The sequence below is a fragment of the Dermacentor silvarum genome, chromosome 8 (genome assembly GCF_013339745.2).
Source record: "Dermacentor silvarum isolate Dsil-2018 chromosome 8, BIME_Dsil_1.4, whole genome shotgun sequence".
NCBI classification, from domain to species: Eukaryota; Metazoa; Arthropoda; class Arachnida; order Ixodida; family Ixodidae; genus Dermacentor; species Dermacentor silvarum.
Genome location: NC_051161.1, coordinates 102,344,662 through 102,368,319, shown reverse-complemented (window position 1 = coordinate 102,368,319; position 23,658 = coordinate 102,344,662). Strand labels below are relative to the sequence as shown.

Sequence of the window (23,658 nt, the reverse complement as noted above, 5' to 3'; positions counted from 1 at the left end):
GTATCCACCATGGCGGCGCCTTATAGTATAGTTTGGTATCCCTCACTTTCTCGTTCTAGACGAGACGGAACCAGCTTATATGACTCCGACTTCACGGTTGACATCGTCTAGAAGCCTTCCGGAAATAAAGGCGAAGCTAATGAGAAAGACCTATTTGTCCTTGAGATATGTGGCCATTTGGTGCACAATTAACCCGCTACGTCTGGCACTGTGTGCATGCCTGCCGCCATTCGCCACGCCTAATTATGTACACTGAATGTTATTGCCACACGTACACAGAATCAACCGGTAAACAATCTGCAATGTGCGTTCTGGTAGCTCACTTTAACCGTCATAATTTTAAAAACATGATTGCGCCAACATCATTTTTCGAGTTGAAACTGCCGACGCGGCGTCCATTGGTGCATGTAAAGACAAGAAAACAAAGTAAGCGACAAACAAGTGCGTTTCGTATTCGACCTACACTTTTAGTTTTATTGCAATAGTAATTATATGGACACTCCAAGTGGATTTCTACCGTCGGTGTCGCCGTGAGGTTCCGAATAAAGTCCAATGGCGATAAAATCGTCGCTGCGCACCGCATGCCGTATGTGCGAGTGAAAGAGATTGAGGGACGTGCGCGAACGCACGGCGGAGGGCAAACGCGATGTCTTCCGCCGTGCGAATGGTCGAGGGGGGGGGGAGGGGAGGCGACGTTTAGCTGCGGCATCAAATGCGTATCTTGCGACCGGGTGCAAGGGGAACTGGCGACTCAATCGCCCACGCGAAAGGACGAAAGCGTGAAAGCAGCGTGGGAGGGAGGGGTGTTGTAACTGCGTACTTGTCCTTTGCGCGACTTCGGGCTGTCGCGCGCACCGTATCTTAAAAGCGGTCTTCACACGGCTCTGACCTGTGTATGCGCTCTTCTTTCGCCGCTCAGTTTCCGTCGAAAAATAGACCACACGAAGCTTCGCTCGCTGCTGCCTACGCGCTTGCTCACGCCAGCGTTTTGACAGTGGTTGCCTGCGGTCATCGAGTGTGATCTATTCATGTTTTATTGTGCGTGCTGACACCATGCTTGTTAATTGAGTTAGTAAGCGAATGTGCCCAAGCTTATGCAGCTGATACAGCTACTATCCTTACTCTGTATATCTCTCCACTAATTTGCTATCGCAATTGATGCTTCGCCTTTCGGGCGAAACTGCGACTTTTTGTGTACGCCACTTTTAAATGGCTTGGCGGTTATCTCAACGACAGCCCTGCAGCCCTCTCTGAACTAGGAGAACTAGGAGAAGTGTAAGAATACGCGCCGAAGCAATTTCCTGTTGCTAAGTGCTTCTGTTCTAAATGGTCTTTTGCAGAGAATTGCGGGGAAGATAGGACAACGCCACAACAAGACACGTGCCGATCCAAGGTGGCGCGTTTGGGATAAATCGGTAGACCCACCCCTGATGCACGTGGTAGAGTGTGCTAGAAGAAGCCTCGTTCTTTCGAATTTTTTGTGCTTAGTGACGCAACAGACAACGCTACACTCAAATGCGTTGGAAAGCCAGTAGCAGCGAACAAAGAAGCTCGCGAGTCAGTGTGGGACGTTAGATGTAGGGGAAAAAAGGAACCGCGCTGGGAGAAGCATTTAGCTTTCTACTCTCGTCCGCGGCGCCTCCTTTTCTTGTCCTGCGGAGTCCTTTGACTCCTTGATAATTACGTTGGCATCCACGCGGCAAGCTCGGAAAGGAGTTGTTCGCGGGCCGCGCGCAGTCTGTGGTAGGTCAACTCAATCGTCTTGTGGAGGCTGGAAGAACTCCTGGCTTTTGTGATGCCGTTGGGGCCAAGTAAGTGTTGGTAGAGTACTCTGCTAGAACGAAGCTAATGTAACAGAATCAGAAAAGGCTTCTGAGAAGGGCAGAGTCTGGGGATTTTCAAGTCGGATCGTCGGCGAGCGATTGAGGTAAGAGAAAGGTTACAAGTACAGTCAGGTCATGGCGTTTTCATCGTCAATGTGCTATCCGCATAAAAATACTGGCCATGATTTTGTCGAACAAAAATAAAATAAAAAGGAGCCGTGAATGCAGAAGCGGATTGCGCAAGATGTTGACCACGTTCTCAGCACGCGCTTGTCACGTGGTTTTCCTCAGTTTTCTGGTACCCAGTTTTGAAAAAAAAATGCCTAATTGTTTTTTCACAAATGGCTGTTGTAGGATGCTCGAAATGACATCAAAATAATCGTTACATCGCCAGGAGAAAACTTAAAGGAAATAAGAAGAGCATTATGATGCCAACGCCGGAAATTACGATCATACAATGTCATATAGAAATCCTGCGGTAGTCCTCGGCCACATCGATGGACATGAGGCGCACATTTGTGGATATCCGTCGCTGTATTTGCTGGAAATAAACACAGCCTCTTAAAGTTGGCTAGGTGAAACGATCGCCTGAGTGCCACGAGTCGAAATTTCACGCGTCTCGATGTAACCGTGCGTGTGAGTCTATAAACTATTTCATCGATCTCTGTCAACAATGGAGGTGCTACCGTGCTTCCCGACGTTGTATGCTCTACACTTACAGACCCGATTCTGAGTTGATTACAACTCATGTGGCCGAAGATGAAATAAAGCCGGTAAAAAAAGTAAACGTGGGAAGTGACAATGGCGATTTCCGAAGTACAACGCAAAGCCAGAGCCATCGTGAGCGGCAATTGGATGTTAAAGCAGGAATGCTGCGGCAACAGGCAGCAATCTGGCACCCTTTGCTTGGTCCGCTTCTTGACCTGGCCTGTAAGAGCAAACGGCCACGTCTGGTAAATATCATATCTGCCTCATCCTATTTATATTTATAACGCTTGCTGCCTTGTGTGCACTTCATCCGCCACTATTTTCTCTCTGCGGTGTGATGCTCTTTCGCGAAATGAGAGTAGACACACGAAGGAACCAGATTATCTTCCACCACCATTGCACTATACAATTTAGCTTGAGTCTCTTGGCAAGACTTTGCTGTATTCCCCCTTTTTTTGCCTATTACCTGTTTTTTTTTGTTTTTGTGGGAGCCTGGTTTTCACGACTTGTATTTTCAGTTCAGGTTCTTTTTTTTCTCAGAGTGTGTACCTGAATCATCCTTGTTGTGACGGATTAGTTTCATCTTATGTTCGGCTTCCTCTTCTGAAGATATGACGTGCTGTTTGCTGGAAAGTGAGTAGTTTTGATTTTGATGTACTTGAGAGTGATTGATAATCAATCAACCACTAAATCAATCAATCAGTCTATCAATCAAATGTTTATTATAGTTCACAGGAACATCTACAGAGCCTTCGTACTGATGCCCTTAAAAAGTAATCGGCAGGACAAAATGTACGGAAAGGCACAAATGTGGTAGGGAGAACAATGGGAAATAGAGAACCAAATAGGGAAACAGAAAACAAGCAGGTGGGCGTAAAAGGTAGGCAATAATACAACATGAATACCTACATACACGCAATACCCAGGAAATGAAATTTGAAATATGTCAAGACAGGCAGAATACATATTACATTTTTTCGGAGTCGAGCCATAGGACAATATATAATGCAACAAGGCCGCGCAGAAACGCGATACGCTTCCTGGTATACCTTTGTGGCATGGAGAATCGCATGTTTCTAAGCAGGTTCGTTGGAAGATAGTTTGAAAGTTTTGTTATTTACCTGAGATAACGTGAAGCAGCCTTTCACTTATGCCGGCGAAAGCAAGGTATTCTTTTTCTAGAGATAACTTCCTGAAGGTCATGTGACCAAATTGTGCTATAACATTGGGCAACACTGATAAGAGCACCGTTAAGAATATAGTTAAATGAAAGCATATTGCTAAGAAGAAGAGAGTGGCCAGGCATACAATTTGTTGAACACGATGAGAAAAGCAGGAAGATCACATCCAATATGTGCTACAGATGAAATATCTGGAGAAGGTTATGGTGAGAAGTTGAATGATAGGAAGGGGAAATGCAGACACAGAAACAATCGCACCGCCGCTCAAAGACGCTCGGGCTTGGCAGTAATAATACTCTAACTAATTATTTGAGTACCTGATTTTCTATTCAAAATCACAGGAACACGGTGTGCCTTAGTGATTAGTCGAATCACATATGGCTTGCCCGGGCTTGGCAGTAATAATCACATATGGCGCTCGGGCTTGGCAGTAATAATACTCTAAATAATTATTTGAGTACCTGATTTTATATTCAAAATCACAGGAACGCCATGTGCCTTAGTGATTAGTCGAATCACATTTGGCTTGCCCTACCAAACCCTGAACAGGGAAGAGGAGAGGCAGGCCAACACGATAATTCGAACAGCTTTCAAGGCGGCTCTGGGCCTTCCTAAATCTACCTCCACGGAGCGCATGCTAGCTTTGGGAGTACACAACACGTTCGACGAACTGAGGCAGGCCACTCTGATGCGAGAGAGGGAGCGCCTCAGCTTCACAAAAACTTGTAGGGCAATATTGGCACGACTTAATATCCCAGCATACCCGATTTATCTCACCGAACAGGTCGTACCACTCCCTCCTTCGGTGAGATCCAAAAAAACAGTAGCTCCAATTCCCAAGAATATGCATCCCGAGTACAACAAGGAAAGGCGCAAAGCACGCGCACAACATAATCAATCGATGTACTCCAATAACGCTAGGTACAATACGTACTACACGGAGGCAGCTGCGTATGCAGAGGCTACCGGGCAGCGCTACCAAAGGAGATACGCCCTGGCAGTCGTGAACGCGATCAGCCAGCAGCAAATTACCGCGTCGACCACGGCGGGCTCCCCCACCTCGGCCGAAATGTTAGCAGTGGCGATCGCGCTCGCTCACGCGGAGCGTTCGGAAAGGGACTCGGTCGTGGTCACTGACTCCCCGGAGACATGTTGCATGTTTCTTAAAGGGCACGTGACTGCGGCTAGCCTCGCGATAATCCCCAAATCGTTCAACCTCCACCATCGCCTATTCTGGTGCCCGGGACATGCGGGGGTACAGGGGAACGAACAGGCTAACGCTTTAGCTCAAGCGTCTACTAACCGAGCGATGGCGTCCTCTTCGAACCCCAACACCTCACACTATCCCTAAAAAAATCCCATCAATTTAAATGTAAAAGACATCCTTGCTCAAATACCCGCCGCCTCACCCACAATTTAGCGGGGAAGAGGCCGCCGATTGGCGCAAAATACAGACCGGGGTATTCCCCCATCTAAAACTGCTAAATGCCATGTATCCCACCCGCTATAGGGCCACGTGCCCTTGGTGCGGTGGCATACCTACACTAATACATGTGACCTGGGAGTGTACTAAGCACCCTCATAGGCAAACTAATAATATCTCTATGGAGCAGTGGGAGGCACAGCTCGCCCGTTCCGACTTGGCAGGACAAAAGTCCTTAATTATACAGATCAGGCAGGCGGCAGAGGCCAGTGGGGCCCTGGACTGAGGGCCTCCGACCACCGCTATACTTAAAATAGTTTCCAGCCAAATAAAGTTTCTAGATATATTCAAAATCTAAGCCCTTTTCTTAAATAAAGATGGTTTAATGCGCAGCTTTTGCCCATGCAAACTGAATAAAAGTCAAAGTGCAAAGCCAACGAACACGCAACGAACGCAAGAAATGCTGAGCGACCCGATGCGATGCATATGTGATTTGATTGCTTAATTAGGGTTGTATTTTTTGAACGTTGAAGTTGAATGAAGACACATTTCGTTAAGTTGCGTAGCTTTTATTCTAGATCATGTAGCCGTTGATTACACGCACACACTCACACTTTCACGGACTGCATGCCGTTGCCGATAGATAGGATCGGCCTTACGGGCACGATCGCGCTCGCGCTTACGTTCGCGTGCGGTAGCCTCTTCTGCGGTGCGCAGCACCCGCGGCCTACCCATGGTGACGGTCAGGAATGCATTGCGTGACGTGCGTAATCCAATTTAGATACACACAGTTACGTCTGGGTTGCGTGGCATTTCAGTTCCTATTGTTCTTATCGGTACAACTGCGAATGTAAACTGTAGTGTTCTACGATTGTGTGCGCAGATGTACAGAATGTTTTTATTGTGTGCGCAGATGCGAAGATAGTTCCATTGTGTAAGTTGGCTTTCCTGCAATGCGTTTTCGGCACTCACGGAGGAATCAGTGAGACATAGAAAGCTTCGCTTAAAAACGGACTTCGTAACAGTAACTAACCGAGCTAATGTTGCACAAACATCAACTGTGCTTCGCCACTCAATGAGTCATCGTGTGGAAGTGCACGCTTTACAGAAGGCCATGACATGCCGAAGAGGTTGGCAGTTGCAAACGGGCAGAAATGCCTACTTTTATTGCGATAGCAATTATCATCATCACCATCATCATCATCATCAGCCTATTCTATTTCCACTGCAGGACGAAGGCCTCTCCCTGCGATCTCCAATTACCCCTGTCTTGCGCTAGCGTATTTCAACTTGCACCTGCAAATTTCCTAACTTCATCATCACATCTGGTTTTCTGCCGACCTCGACTGCGCTTCCCTTCTCTTGGTATCAATTCTGTAACCCTAATGGTCCACCGGTTATCCATCCTACGTATTACATGGCCTGCCCAGCTCCATTTCTTCCGCTTACTGTCAACTAGAATATCGGCTATCCCCGTTTGTTCTCTGATCCACACCGCTCTCTTCCTGTCTCTTAACGTTAGTCCTAAGATTTTTCGTTCCATCGCTCTTTGTGCGGTCCTTAACTTGCTCTCGAGCTTCTTTGTTAACCTCCAAGTTTCTGCCCCATATGTTGCACCGGTAGAATGCAATGATTGTACACCTTTCTTTTCAACGACAGTGGTAAGCTCCCAGTTAGGATTTGGCAATGCCTGCCGTATGCACTCCAACCCAATTTTATTCTTCTGTAAATTTCTTTCTCGTGATGAGGGTCCCCTGTGTGTAATTGACCTAGATAAACGTACTCCTTTACAGACTCTAGAGGCTGACTGGTGATCCTGAATTCTTGTTTCCTTGCCAGGCAATTGAACATTATCTTTGTCTTCTGCATATTAATCTTCAACCCCACTCTTACACTTTCTGGGTTAACGTCCTCAATCATTTGCTGTAATTCATCTGCATTGTTGATGAATAGGACAATGTCATCAGCAAATCGGAGGTTGCTAAGATATTCACCGTTGTTCCTCACTCCTAAGCTTTTCCAGTCTAAGAGCTTGAATACTTCTTCGAGGCATGCAGTGAATAGCATTGGAGAGATTGTGTCTCCTTGCCTGACCCCTTTCTTGATAGGTAACTTTCTAGTTTTCTTGTGGAGAACCAAGGTAGCTGTGCAATCCTTGTAGATATTTGCTAAGATATCCACGTATGCCTCCTCTATTCCTTGATTACGCAGTGCCTGTATGGCTGCTGGTATCTCTACTGAATCAAATGCTTTTTCATAATATATGAAAGCCGTATAGAGAGGTTGGTTGTACTCCGCAGATTTCTCGATTACCTGATTGATCACATGGATATGATCCATCGTAGAATATTCCTTCCTGAAGCCAGCCTGTTCTCTTGGTTGGCTGAAGTCAAGTGTTGCCCTGAGTCTGTTGGAAATTATCCTGGTGAATATTTTATACAGTACTGAAAGCAAGCTAATGGGTCTATAATTATTCAATTCTTTAACGTTTCCCTTCTTATGGATTAGTATAATGTTGGCGTTCTTCCAGCTCTCTGGTACACTTGAAGATGTGAGGCATTGCGTATAAAGGGTCGCAAGCTTTTCAATTATGATATCTCCTCCATCCTTGATTAAATCGACTGTTATTCCATATTCTCCAGTAGCTTTTCCCCTGGACATGTCTTTCACGGCCCTTCTCACTTCATCGCTGGTTATAGAAGGAGCCTCTGTATCCGGTTCATCACTATTTCGAATGAAAGTAGTTTGGCTGTTTTGGGTACTGTACAGGTCAGTATAGAATTCGTCCGCTGCTTTTACTATGTCATCGAAATGGCTGATGATATTACCATGCTTATCTTTCAGTGCATACATCTTGCCTTGTCCTATGCCAAGCTTTCTTCTTACTGATTTAATGCTGCGTCCATATTTTACGGCTTCCTCAATCTTCCCCACGATATAATTTCGAATATCCGTTACTTTCTTCTTGTTGATCAGTTTTGACAGTTCAGCGAATTCTATTTGATCTCTTGAGTTCGACATTTTCATGTTTTGTTGTTTCTTTATTAGGTCCTTTGTTTCTTGGGAGAGCTTACCTACTGGTTGCCTTGGTGCCTTACCTCCCACTTCAATTGCTGCTTCTTAGATCAACCTAGTTACGTTTTCATTCATTACCTCTATGTTGTCTTTATCTTGCTGTTCTAAAGCTGCATATTTGTTGGCGAGCACCAGCCTGAATTGGTCTGATTTCACCCTTACTGCCTCTAGGTTGGCCTGTTTTCTCTTGACTAATTTTACTCTTTCTCTCTTTAAATTGAGAGAAATCCTGGACCTCACTAACCTATGGTCACTGCACTTTACCTTACCTAACACTTCTACATCCTGCACTAGGGATAGCAATTATATGGGCAGTCAAAGCGGACTTTTGCCGTCGGCGTCGCCGTTGCCGTGAGGTTCCGTATGACGTCCAACGGCGATGAAATCGTCACCGCGTGCCGTGAGCTTTACGTGCGAGTGAAAACGCGGGAAGGACGCGCGCTTTCACAGAGAGCGACCGCACTGCGGAGAGCAAACGCGACTTCTTCAGTCGCGCGAAAGGCCGTGGGGGATGGGAGAGAGAGAGGGGAGGCGACGATTAGCTGCAGCACCAAATGCATATTTATATAAAAAATGTCACAGTTTCGCCCTAAGGGCGAAGCAATGAATGCGATAGCAACACAGCAATGTCATACGAAGTAAGGTGAGCGGCTTTGGTAGCAACAACACGCAGAACTGTTGTCGACGCCATCGGCGTTTTGCCCGCGTTAGCTCAAAATGCGTGCGGCGTTGGTGACTGTTGCTGGAGCCTCTGATATAAATAGGCACTTGGCGCCGCAGCTAAACGTCGCCTCCCTTCCCTCCCCCTCCCCCACGGCCTCTCGCGCGTCCGAAGAAGGCGCGTTTGCTGTACATATATGGTGATTGTAAAGGAGAAAAGAGACGCCTACTTCTGCAGCCCTTAAGCGAGCACGGCGCAGAACGCGCGTTTGTTCTCCGCCGTGCGTTCACTCCCCGTGAAAGACGCGCCCCTCGCGCCCTTTCACTCGCACATACAGCGTTCGGCGCGCGGCGACGATTTCATCTCCAAATGACGTCATACGGAACCTCACGGCGACGGCGACGGCGACGCCGACGGCGACGGCGACGCCGACGGCAGAAATCTGCTTTTGAGTGTCCATATAATTGCTATCGCAATAAAACTTTGCGAGGCGAGAAGGTGCTGAAGACTTGCGAGGCTGCTCGATGAGTGTCCCGTTCGGATCTCGTCGAAAACCTCCGAGCCGCCGCCGGAGGCACTTGCAGCAGTCACCAACGCCGCGCGCGTCCGGTGCGAACGCGGGAAAACGCCGACGGCGTCGACAACAGTTCTGCGCGTTGCTGGTGCTGCTGCATGTTCAAGTTTATACAGCTGAAAACTACTAACCTTACTCCATATATCCCTCTACTAATTTGCTATCGCAATTGATGCTTCACCTCTCGGTTTAAACTGCGACATTTTTCTCTTTGTAATGCCCACTCCGTCATGTCCAATGCTATCCCCTACTGTCTCAATAATCTATTAGCCTGTCTCTCCACCAGAATTTACGTTCACACATGCAGCTTCATTCCAAGCGGGGATAATACATGGACTCGTCGTGAAACTCCGGGCTTACAAAAATACTCTCCAAGTGCACGATGGCTGCCATGCAAACTTGGGTTCATTGTAGAAAACACTGCCTCATTTCTTGAAAATAAACTGATAAACGCTGAGGACCAGACACTGTACCGCTCCTCGCTACTGTTCCAACGCACATTTGGAAATCTACTCGCTCCTCTCGCTCTCCTGCTATGTCATGCAATACGAGCACTTTTTTCAAAGCTAATTAACGTTTGTACTAGATGGAATCAGCACTTCATTTCCGCACTATTTCCGCATGCAATGTATTTGTGATGAAGCCAACGGGCACGAACCGTCACCAAATGAGCATTGCTTAGGGCACTCCCACGCACTTCAGCACGGAACGTGCAGTGCCGAGCTCCCGCAGCTAAACGGTCCAGGGAGACAGGACACATTCTCAATTACGCGGGAAATTCCGGGTGCACGCGGACAAACAGGAAGGGAATTATTTAGCAGCCGGTCTATCCTGTCTACCCCGGGGACATTCTGGACGTCAGAATGTCCCCGCTTTGGCCGGAAATACACAGAGACAGAGGAAACGACTTCGTCGACAAAAGTTTTGCACGGAGAGAGCTGCAGAGCTTCCGGAAGATATACCAGGAAAGTGAATTTTAATCAGTTCTAAGCGCTATTCTGTTTTTCTCCTTATTTGAGCTTGTGGGGAGTGGAGCTTCAGCGCTTGGCCACTGTTCGCTCAAAGTCCGAGTTGTCAAGGCTCAGAACCGCGGAGTTGCCCATTCGGAAAACTTTGCGGAAATTAGTGAGCTAGGTTGCGATAACTACATCTTGTAGCCATCTTTAACTTCCATTTTTTCTCAGTAATAAATTGAGTCTTTGTACCGTTTTGAGTGTAGCGTCGCTGCATGCGAGGTTTGCGCGACGTTCAATGACTTCGACATCAAGTTAGGGCCGATCCGAAGATCACGCCTTTGTAGGTTGGTAAGTAACGCAGCAGCTCCTGCTCACATAGGATAAGGAGGAGAATGTTTTATAGGCAATGTCCACACCCTAGCGCCCCCTTTCCGAAAAGCTCGCTCGCATAAAATTCCCGTGGTTTTGCATTTCTGAACAATATTATGTTCGATACTTTTCGCGTGTGACGACGCAAAATTACTCACTGAAATCACCAATCTTTCATCAGCGTTCGTTGTAAGGTGCCTTTGAAAATAGCGAACTCTAATTAATGAAAGAGATGGATGCAAGACAGGCACTTTACAAGTGTGCATGTCTAGCCCCGAACAGCGGCAAAATGTGACTAAGTGGCCGCATCGTGTCAGCTCTCGAAGGCACAGAAGTTAATTCATCTTAAACAGCGCGCGTGGTGAAATTTTCAATGGCGTTGCGCCTATGTAGAGAATTGAATTTCTGGTGCGATGGGCGAGAACGCTCAATATTGAGGCATTGCCATGTTAATTATTTCAAGCGCGCTGACTCTAAGTTCTCCTCATTGTGAGTACGCGAGTGCGCATCTTTTCTATTTTCTCATTTATTCACCTCATTTTTTTATATTCATTTGACAATCAAATGTTACGAAAGCTGGCAGCGAAAGTTGCCAAAAATTCTAATACCATCGAATAAATCAAATCAAATTAATGGAGGAAGATGGCTCGACTCGCTCGCTCCTTCATACACTGCAAGTAAATCAAGAAGTGATAAGGCACCTTTTATTGCCAGAAGCAAGTGTCAGGATGAAAAAAAAAAGAGATCGCAAAAAAGTAGGAAGATGGTGATCGATGCTGCTGAGAGAAGTAGAGAAAATGATGACTGGGACAAACAAGACCTTCTACCCTCGGATAGCGTTCTCTCTTTTTTTTGTTCTTATTCGGAATTCTTCGACTCCACTGCGATAATGAGGTCGGCATCCCCACAGGCAGCGCCGAAAGGAGTTGTTTGGCCGCGAATACTTTTTTTCCGTTGTGGGGTTAGCTCAGCCCTCTAGCAGCGGGGAAAGAACGCTTGGCTTTTGTGATGCCGACGTGACTACCCAGTGTTTTGCTGCAGAGACTGAAGAGAAAGGGAGTGTGACGACGAAAGGTTCCCATATAAGGCTGTGTCTGGCGATGCTCAGGTGAGCACATCACCGAATAGTGGAGGTGTCAGGGCAGGGTTGGAATGAAAAGATCACGTAAGCAGTGGCACCATCATCCTCACTCGTCATTTCTTGACATTAAATAGGCGAGCCAGAACATCGTTGACGTGGAAGCCACGATAGGTGTACAAAAAAAAAAAGAAAGAACAGAGAAAAATAAAGAATTTTCTCTCACAAATGGCAATCGGAGCCATTAATACTGCTCGTCCTGATTACTATTCTTCTTTCGAGGCGAATATTCTTCATTGTGTATTTCACACTGCTTACGCTTTGACGTAGAAATGCGGACTTGATTCATCGAGATTTATTTCAACCGAGAGCGAGTTCACCGAACGTCTAAGCTTGGCTACGGTGCTTGGATATAGCGCAAACGAAAGACATAGGACGCGTAATGATGTTATGATGGCATACGTTGCTACCAACTCGAGTACATAATTATTTACGGTACCACTTAAGGCCACAATAAACCAAAGGATATAGGGAGAAGTTAAAAAACGAGACAAAACTGGAAGAAAGAAAGTAACACGTCACACGATCATGAGCACCCCTCTGGCGTGCTCACGCTTTCCAAAAACGAGAATTCTTTCTCAGAAAGAAGAACGGTCGGTTTGCGTCTGTGTGTGATGGTGATTTTACTTCTATGTCTATCATTTGCATTGCATTAAAGCACCATGAAATGCCAGCAACTAGCTCAGCATGTTACGCTTGTTTGTTTGAGTTTTTGAAGTTCCAACAATGGGTTCATTTTTCCACTGCCACTTATAAAGTTTTATACATGGTGGAGAAGAACATTAGGATAAAAAAACTCACCATAACATGAGTCAATGATTATTCTTAAGCATATACAGAGGCAAATGGAATGCGTAACACGTCAAGACCTCAATACTGCATGATATTGCCTCTGTGTGTGGCACCAAATAATCATATAGACTATCTAATTGTAAATTTCTACGCAATTCGCAATTTTTTGAGAAACATAATAAGCGCTATTCAGTTCCCTTATAAAAATGACTATTGAAATGTTGTTGGCATATTGTTGAGGAATTGTTGACACAATATCCTTTCAATAATGTCTCAATAGTTATTGAACGTACACAACAATACCTCAACAATAAAGTTGTTGAGCGCTTCACAACAGTAAAGTCATTGACTAATTGTTGTTGACATATTGTTGAATAATGTTGAGTACTATTGAGAACTTTTGAGCAATATTGACATTAAATATATATCTGAAACACACACATGTAGACGTGTATGTGTTTTACACATATATATTGTTTTATTGTTCACTTAATCAACACTAAATATATAGAGTGTCACATAACTTGAACCAAATGCCTATCTCTCGAGTCGTAACTGGGGGAGCTTGTGGCAAGACGACGCTGCCGCAGGCGTTCCGCTTCGTTTGCCCTAAATTCAGGGTCGGCGGCTCTTCGCTGACGTTTCGCCTGGGCTTCGGAAGCCGTCACGCTAGAATCAGCATGCTAGAATCGGACGACAAGCTTCGCTTATTAGAATCGGACGACAAGCTTTGCTTACGTAAGATATGCCTTTGCTTACGTAAGATGCTTACGGCGACAAGCTTTGCTTTCAGATATATATTCAATGTCAATATTGCTCAACACTTCTCAATAATACTCAACATTATTCAACAATATGTCAACAACAATTAGTCAATGACTTTACTGTTGTGAAGCGCTCAACAACATTATTGTTGAGGTATTGTTGTGTACGTTCAATAACTATTGAGGCATTATTGAAAGGATATTGTGTCAACAATTCCTCAACAATATGCCAACAACTTATCAATAGTCAGTACTACATTTTCTCGACAGAGGAAGGGCTGTTAACTTTGTCTCTTGGGTCCCACATATGACAAGGGCAGTTCAAGGAAGCGTTACAGGTCCCCGTGCCCACAGGGGATATGTGCCATTGAACTTGGACCCTTTCTGCACTGCCTCCAGGATCGGCCCACATGAAACCGGTGCCATTGATCTTGGACCCTTTCTGCACTGCCTCCAGGATCGGCCCACTTTATCTGCCCCTGTATCTATCTGCCTTTTGAACGTCGCTATTGGAAATGACAAAACTTCAGCATAATAGAAGTTACAGCTTGAGTGATATTGTCAAGAAACATTGGGAAGAACTCGCAAGCAATATTTTTTTGTAATTTGTTTGGAGAGTAACTAGCATGTGTAGTAAAGGGTTGGTGCCAGAGACCGCCTTTTTTCAAGTTTGACTGGTTGCTCGGATGATCTCGTTTTGTTCTCGCAACTTGTCATAGTGGTTTTTGATGTGTGGCAAACCCAGTGTCAAGCAGACACCATTTACTATTGTGTTTGCTCATATGTTTTGTTTATATCAAGTACAATGCATTGCATGTACGGTACGCTATATTGCACTCTACGTCCATGCCACAGTTGTACTCGTGCCTACGGGTGACAAAATTTCATTTTCAACTTGCCGGCATGTTCTCGTTTTGATTGCCCGGATAACACCTTTGGCTTTTGGCTCAAGGTCACTTGAAGATCGCCGACAACGGGAGCTAAAAGCATTTCATGCTTAAAAGAGTAGGCAACCTTAAACTTTGACTTAGGTGTTTCTTTTTGGCACTCGCATCCCGGCGTCTGTGTTCTGTGCTTTGGTAAGCAGTAATAAGTGATTTCTGATCAATTATAATTATTCCAGACACTTCAGTAACTCAACTTGAACTAAGCTTATGCTTTGATATCATGTCTATAAAGAAACCGATGGATTTTGCGCTGTACTACTTTGTTTCTTTTTTTCCTGATTTATTTTTAATCTGGTCTCAGCTAATTAGTTATAATTATCCCAGACACTTCAGCAAGTCAGCTTGCAACAAAACTTATGCTTTGATATCATATCTATAATGAAAGTCATGAATTCTGAACTGAACCATTTTTTTTTCTATTTTTCTGATTTACTTGGATTGTATCCCCGGTCGTCTCAGCTAATTAATTCTAATTATTCCAGACACTTCAGTAACTCATAGCTAAACGTATGCTCCGATATCATATCTATAATGAAATTCGTGAATTTTGTACTGTACTATTTTTTTCGATTTATTTTCACCTCTTGATCATCTCAGGAGGTGAACCGGAAGTACTGTCCAAAGAACAAATGGCACTCGACGCTCCCGCCACTAAAAACTCCCGATACAGCTTTCTATTGCTCAATACGTGCAACTTAAAATTGATTTTTTTTCTTTTTCTTTTTTTTTTCCGAGCGTGAAAGAAGCCCGCGAATACACGCAAAATTGCCGCACAACTAGCCGCTCGAGGCACTATGCGTGTATCCGCGGGCTTCTTTCACGCTCGGAAAAACACTTTTATGTACCACGTATTGGGCAACAGAAAGCTGTATCGGGAGTTTTTCCTGTTGCTCTATAAATTTCTGATTGACACTTTTCAGCTAAATATAATATCTGAGAAGCTAATTATTTATTATTAATTGATTAATAATTATTATTTTAATGATTATCTAATTATTTATCTAATGAAAAAAAGTGAGTATCTGTAAGCGACGGCAAACAACATTACCTTGGTTCTGTCCAGCTACGTGGCACTTGCCTATATTTAAGTGTCGGTGCAAGAAAGTTGGGACACCCTCTATATATACTGGGTGTTCAAAATTATAGGCTTTACGAAAATTTTTAAAAATCGCTTGTAGCAGGTAGCATAATTCTTATCACTTAGCTTGGTTATTCGAAGAAACGGACATTAGTAACACAAGAAATTGAAACTAATATTCTAATAATTAACAAAAAATGACTAATGAACTTCTTAGTTAATTATTTTGCGACACATATTGCAATATATGAATTGTAGCCGGTGAGTTTGCAAGACGCATCCACCTAAAATGAATTGCCAGTATAACACTAGTTTCGAGATATTATTGCCCAAAGTGTGGGACGAAATACAAGGGCGTTTTAGTTACTTTTGCGCTTCAATGTATAAAACAGCATTTTGGTAACAAATTCAGTGCATTTTTACGGCGAGTTTGATGGCGCATATCTCCAAACTGGTGTCACTCTGGAAATTCATTCCAAGTGGATACGCCTGACAAGCTCACCGGCTCAAATTCGTAAATCGCAATATGTGTCGTAAAGTAATAAAATAAGAAGTTAATTAGTGATTTCTTGTTAATTAGTTGAATGTATGTTTCGATTGCTCGTGCTACTAATGTCCGCCTCATCGATTAACCCAGCTCAATGATAAGAATTATGCTACCTGCCACAGGCGATTTCTAAAAATTCCGTAAGACTTAAAAATGACCACCCTGTATATATATATATATATATATATATATATATATATATATAGACACAAAATTGGAGCACAAGACAAACGTCCCAACAAGCAGTGACCAATGACCGATGATTGGGCACCTCCTGGATTCCCATCGACTTCTATTGTAAGTGGCCAGTGCCCTGTCTGTGTCAGAAAACGGCATTGCCTCCATGTTAAATATGGGCAAGATGGTGGGAAAAGTAGTATGTAAGCATAATAAATAAATATGTTTTTTAAAGAGTGCGTTTTGTTTAGTTGTTAGCCCTTAGCGCACAATAAAATGAAACAAGTTTGGGTGATCTCTGCGACGTGGTGTCCATATTTTACATGAAAGCCTAGGTCTATTCTGTAACACGTAGAGACGGGGTGCTGGCCAGTGTGCTGGGAAACTGCTTGGCCACCACGCACAATCTACGCTGTTATACTTTGCCGGTAGCAAATCGTAGCGCAGAAGCACAGGTACAAATGTTTAATCAATGGGACGGCATGCTGTCTACCGTTCGTCATGATGTCAAACTAACAAGCACGAACAGAGACAATTGTGTACGTTGCTGGTCCGTAGTTCATTTCGCGCCGGTTGCTTCACGTATTAAAATAAACATTTCTTTTTAATACAAACGATTAAAACTGTGCGCGCACACAGGGCGCGACATTTGCGACGTTTGAATTTTGCACTATTTCCCGCGCGCTCCGTACGTGACCGGCCGGCGCACTGCGTTACGGCGATAAAGAAAATAGTTCCTCAAGGAAGCTAAGCAGAAAACTTTCACACTTTTGCAAAACACAGAAATTGTTAAGAAATACCATTATATTACAAGATTTGTTAATAAATATGGCAATTTGTATCTATGAAAGCGTGGATTTGTATGCGCGTTTTTGTGTGAATGCGCGCTTGCGCTGTTGACTCTGGCGGATTCCAGAACTTTGTGCGTGCGGCGTATGTGTGCGGGTTGCGTGATGAGTTTGCTGCGTTTTCTGTGCCCTTTGCCTCGCTGTGACATCTTTGGTATATTACAACTTATTGCTCGGTCTTAATGGGCTACACGTTGCCTCGAAGATCACCATGATCGCCTCCGACTCAGCCACATCGAAGGTGAGTGGGTGTTTCGAATTCCACTTGCTCACGCTATCAGCAAACGTGCGTACAGAGCCCGTGCGTGTCTTCCACGCGCCTCTGTGCTCGTTTTCATTACTAGTACTATCCTTCCGTTGCGAGAATTGGTTGTGCAGCACTAGATTTGTGATATTGAGCATGGAGTTTTGTCCTGATTTAACTTCACAGCGCGCTTGCGGCGACGTAAAGCAGCTATGTGGAGCCAGCTAAAACAGGGCATGTTGTGTCACGGCCGGGCTCGACTGGCGCGCACGCTCGCTCGCTTGCGAACGCGCGCGCCAGTCGAGCCCGGCCGTGGTTGTGCGCGCCACGATTTTTGGTACGGCGTTCCAGCACCGATTGAAATTAGCCTTATCAATGAGCGCTCGTGCTCTGCCGTTTTGGTGGGCAGCTATGTGGAGCCAGCTAAAACAGGGCATGTTGTGCGCGCCACGATGTTTGGTACGGTGTTCCAGCACCGATTGAAATTAGCCTTATTAATGAGCGCTCGTGCTTTGCCGTTTTCGTGGAAACAATGCGACGTGAAATAATCCGAACTGTACTGTAATCAAGTATATTTCGTTCACGCAACGCCGTCCATTGACGTGCATCTACTACATGGCGTGTCGGGATCGTCGAAAATATGCGCGGGGCGTTTTGCCGTTCTAATGTATTCTGCTGCGCTGTTCGCTTCAGGATCGAGTGCCCAGAGTTCGCTGACACGCCGTGCGGTAGACACGCGCTGTGGTGCGATAATAATAAAGAATTGCAATGGCGTATATGTGATTCTATGTGATAGGTGAGATAAAAAAGGGCTGATGCCAGTGAATGCTGTGAAATCATCAGGTTATGTGTGGTTTGTTTTCCGCCGGTACGCGCGCGGTGAACTTTTTTTTAGCCATTATCTCCCTTCGACGCCATCGAGTTCTTCGCGCTAACGCCTTCGCGTAGGCGCTCTATATTCACGGAAAAGGCAGATTCTGTGGGATGCTATGTTCTGCTTTAGTAGGATGAAACATTCAAAATAATGTCATCGTGTGAAGTTTCAGCCTTTGGCCCTTCAGTAACTGATTGATATAACTAAGTTCGAAAATCAGTAAAGGAACGAGATGCTTGGGCATATTAGCCGTGTCGTCCCACTGTGCTCCCAGAGGCATGTAAGCGTTATCGACAAATGTCAAAAATTAGCAAGGCTTTTTATGAGATAGAAGCAGACAGCTATGTCAATAAGTTATTTTTGGTTTGAATTCACACACTAAAGAGGAGAGAGAGTTAAAGGGGAGCGTATCTTGTGATCTAAATGACGCTTTGCCATAAGCTTGGAACAATGGTTTGTTGGTGGAGCAGTTCTGTGGAATACTTAGAGAGTAAGCAAACTGCAGTAGCAGCAGTTAGACGGGGAGTAAAAAATGCAACACTGGTTTTATATGAACGAGCTACCTTTAAGATGTGGCCGCAACAGTTCATGCAGTAGATGAGCAAAAATAATTTTAAAATTTAGGAGAGAAATTAAAAATAAATTATTTGCTCACCTCACACTGCCAGTGGCAAGAGCAGCCATGCTTTAATGTTTTCAATCAGTCATTTATATCCATCCATTTATGTCGGCTTAATCGTCCATGTAGATGTTTTGATTGCTGCTTTTGAGTTATCGTGGCGTCACATTTTAATACTGACATCTGTTTTCAGAATCAAAATGAGCCTGGAGACGCCACAGCCGGAATGCGAAAGGTGAATTCTTTGGCCATTCATCGTCTAGCGTCACCATGATCAAATGCACTGTTGCCAGGAGAATGTATTGCTGGGAGGTATTCTCCTTAAGATTTAGTAAAAATGGTAGCATTAAGTGTCTCCTTTGCGATTTTGCATAACCTTTGATTTGCGAGTCGATTCATTTATTTGATGAGGTGGGCAGTTGGCACACCCTGTCTTTGTGTCTTATGTACACATTCAGCTGAGTAGGTCTGGGACACAGCAAGCGAATCTGATGTGTAGTGGTAATCGCATTAACGTCGACAGTTATCTTCCTGTTTGAGCTGCTTGCTACTGCTGCTTGCCAACACAAGCAGCAGTTGCCCACGATGGCGTGAAAGAGGTTCATTGAAGAATGGCACATACTCTGAGTCACATACCCAGAGATCCAAGCAGGTCCATCAGATGGTTATTAACCCACTTCCCGTCTACATAGCAGCCCTACCCATTAGGCCATTGACCACCAAGTGACACAAATTGGCTGGAAAATAGTTAGACAGACACCTGAAAGTATGTGAAGTATCCTAAAAATGCTACTTGCATTAAAGTTTTCAATGCTTTGGTTTACTTACTATTTTATTTTGTACTGGGTGAATCCTTGTTTTTCTGAAGCACATGGCATCCTAACAGCATAACAAGCTATGACATTAGTTTTAGTTGTTTTTATTAGTGACATTAGTTGACATTTTAGGTCTGGAGCAGACAGTATTTCTGTGATTTATTCGGAGTGTGGCTGTTGTGTAAATAATCCTTAAACTACCTCACTAATATTATTTACCTAAACGTGCCGTTTCACATAGGTTGGAGAAGTGCTCATTCAGATGATCCTGGCACAGCTTGCCATGGTGGACCAGGCAAGTTTGCAAGGGCCTTGATTCACCATGTGTTCACAGAGAACCTCATGGGCCACTCACTTCTCGGAAACAACACCACCAATAGGCAAAAAGAGGCTCTTGACCTTATCAGGGTCAACGCTGTTATAGGCAAGTACCGTACATCCTTTTACCCATTGCATTTTTGCCTTCACATTTTGTACTTGGAATTACCAGCTTGCTATTAGCACAACAAATGACTTTCAAGTAGCCTGTGTCTGCAACTACGTGCTACAATAGCCTACTATTTGGAATGAATGTTCATTTGATCTCAAGTCTCTAACGCCTCCATACTAAAGTGCTAAATTTTAAAAGCAGCCTTAACTGCCAGAAGTGATTGGTGGCTCCAACTGACAAAGTTAGGTGTATTTGCGCATTAGTTGCACTACTTGACTGTCATTGCAATGAACAGTTGGAATGAAGCAACTACCAATCTGTGAAGCTTGCTACCAATCTGGTGCTATAGCGGGTGTGCTTAAGTAGCCTGAAAGTGTTGTTATAATATAGGAATTGTGGAGAAGCTATGCTCAAGTGCAGTTACTGCTCAACTCGAGGGACAGCACTTCCACCAAATTTCAGCAATCAATATGGCCCTCCAGATTCTGTAATGCAAAACATAGTGGTTTCACCTATTTCAACAGACCACACTGAATTAAAGTTGCTCCTGTCTTGAAGGAGGTCCATGTGGTGGTAGACAGTAGCCTTTAAGCAGAGGGAGCTTAAGTTACGGGGCATAATTGTTTGGTTGTTTCGATCAAAGCAACAATAGGAACAGTTGCCAAATTCGTTGTCAACATTGCTATGTTTATCAATGTCCATTCATTCTAGGCACTCAACCAATTAAGATCCAATTTATCACATTGTATTCTAGGATGTGGAAAAAACAAAGGTATTTATTTGACTTTTCCTCACGTTCCCATAAAATGATCAGTACTCAATAGGCCCTTGGCAGCTACTATATAAAGGTTCTTACAGAACATGAGGCATGTCCACAGCTCCCACTCTGAAATTGTTGGAAATGTCTCCTGCTTTCTTACTTCAAGGACGCACTTGCCTGTTTTCAGCGTTATTATAAACCAGTGCTCAAGTACTATGGGTTTAGATTTATCAAAGATTGAATGAGCTTTGTAGGTGTTCATGTTTAACCCTTTGAGGATCACATATTTTCTGGCAAACATCCCCCAATTTAAGCGTTATATTTTTATTCTGGATTGTTCTTCAGTGACCTTTCCAGAAAAAAAATGGGTAAATAATTTTTTAGGTCACAAAGTGACAAAGGTTTCTTAGTGTCCGCTGTTTTACACCATGTTTATTGTAGCATGCAGGGCAAACTAGCATAATCACATTTTTTAAATGTAATGACACTCACAAAACATTAAACTAGGTGAATACTCCCAAACTACTGCAGTGATGGGCACCATAGAATAAAGAGAAAGATCAGTTTTGGAAGAAGCCAAGGAGCAACAGCACAATCAGGATTTTTGTAGAAGTCGCAGAAGGTTACAGAATCTGTAATGTGATGCTTGGGGACACTTCATTCTTAAAAGGTATGCTTATTTATATGTTCTTTCGCCGCCTCATATTTATGGTCGTGACCACACGATTTGTTTCCACCACTCTACATGCATGGCAGTGACCCTCAAAAGATTAGCAGAGCCAGTCCACTTGCATATTTCTCTTGTAAGACTGAGCATTTCTTCGTATTTCTTCTTCGCATTTATTTGTGTTAATGTAACCAGGTCGGCGTGCAACTGCAGTAAATCCTCGTTATAAGCAGTATTTTGTTTTCAGTAGAGAGGCATAAGAATGGTCATCACGATGCGAGAAGTGCACTCCAGTAGCATATGAGCTTGTAAAACAAATTCAGATATACCACACTCAATTCTGGCCGCATAACCGTATTTGGAGCAACTCCTGCAAGGAAAAGTTCAATAAAGTGCTGCACATTTTGATTATGATTGTTGAGAGAACTAATTTTAGTTGCCAGTAGTCTACCTTTAAGTTTTTTCACTAACAGTATGAAGTTTTTTTTCCACCATTTTGTTCCTAAGCAAGCAACGTTCACATTTTCACATCAAGGATATTCATGAAGTTATTCTGCCACAGTGGGCTTTTCCTGTTTGCCTTCTGCATATTGTACTAAGTGGAGTCCTCCGGTGCCACTCCACTTTGAAAGCTGGTCATTCTCTAGAATTGAACTCGTGAAAACTTGGAATAAACAAAACAAATGAAACAGTTTCATTATAACAGGGTGTACTGTATGTCGCACTTTTGCATGTGGAACATTGATCTTTAACGTCATGCTGTTTTTCCTTTTTTTACAGGCTTTCCCTGTCGCAAGTTTCCTGGGACCAACATGACCTACATTAAGAACACTCTGGCCTCACTTCTCGCAAGGGACCTGAAGTGTCCAGAAGAGCTCAAGTCTGTGGACAGTTCAAGTGTTGTGCACTTGCAGCCCTCAACATTTTTTTTGTTATTATGATGTTTCTAGTCACCTGAAAAGCCCAGGTTGGATGGTTCAGACACAAGTACTGTGTTGTGATTAATAATGAATTGCACAAGTGTTGCGCTTTGTACTTTAGTACATTTTTACGTAAATCTTTAATATATTTCTACAAAAGCTAGTGTTTCTTGACTATTTTATTTCATAGGTATCTCGGGTCATTTCATGCCAAGACTGTTCCATGACGGCACACCATTTCAAGTTTGTTTGATAAAGTAAAAGTAGGCCCAGTGAGAAATTTTACAGAAAATTAGGTTTCATACGTACACCTGGAAAGTGAAATCTGTGCTATTGTCAGTTCTGTTTAAGGAAAACTACATATTAACATTTGTTTGTAGTAATGGTTTATTTTGCTATTTCAAAACAGTAAGAATTAAGTGTTAAAGTTTGCTTAAATTCAGAGTGCAACAACAGTTCTCGGGCAAGGCAGCGATGTGCTTTCTTTCATGTATGCATGAAATCTAATTTCTTGCAAATTCTTTCATTCTAACTTGTTTTGCGGCACTCAAAAATTTAAAAAAATTTCCTCATGCCAGTTCCATTTAAGTCTTCCAGCAGGTAACTAATGGCCACTGTGTATCAGATAAAAATCTTAAGTAGTCAAAGTGAATAACTCGCTTGGTATGTAATGACCTGCCCAGGAACCTAGTAATCATGGCAGAAAACGCAACTGGATCGTGCAACAGGCAATGCAGCACAATAAACTGCTCCCATGGCACAAGTTATTGTAATTACCATGTCGTTTCAGAGGTAGATAACGTTTCGTAAAATGGGCACACCATTTAACCAATAAATAAGAGTCTCAGTGGGCTCATGCAGATTGTGCCATGATTATTAAGTTACTGGCTACCAAATAGAGAAATCAAGTACATTTTAAACGGTATTTACTGTAATGCTAGTATAATATTTATTTTCTATTTATTTAAATTTTGAGAAATGTTTTACTTTAGGGCCACGCAAACTTTACATCTCTCAGTATTCAATTTCGTTATTGTATCAAGCTGCTGGCAGTTTGTAGATTGCGTTAGGAATTTTTTGATCTCAATGCACACATGGCTGTACAGTTAACAAATGTTTGGCTTCAATAAACAATTCAGCTAGAAAAAATGCTTTTTGTCCACATCAATTTTGAGCTGTTGATTTTGTGAAGGAGTATTAATTTTGTGTGTTAAGCCAATTCGAAAACTGGCTTAATGGTTCTGCTAGCAGCTCTATAACATGTTTTA

At 43.6% G+C, this 23,658-nt stretch overlaps 1 protein-coding gene and 1 long non-coding RNA gene across 2 annotated transcripts in view; both read left to right on the top strand.

The window, feature by feature from the left end:
• The window catches only part of LOC119461601 (glutamate receptor ionotropic, kainate 2), a 237,773-nt gene that overhangs the window by 64,406 nt on the left and 149,709 nt on the right, over positions 1-23,658 (top strand). The window lies entirely within an intron of this gene.
• LOC125939756 (uncharacterized) lies at positions 17,117-23,573 on the top strand. The gene is made up of 3 exons (XR_007463127.1): positions 17,117-17,302; positions 18,992-19,033; positions 19,855-23,573. It is a non-coding gene; the product is annotated as an uncharacterized LOC125939756 (long non-coding RNA).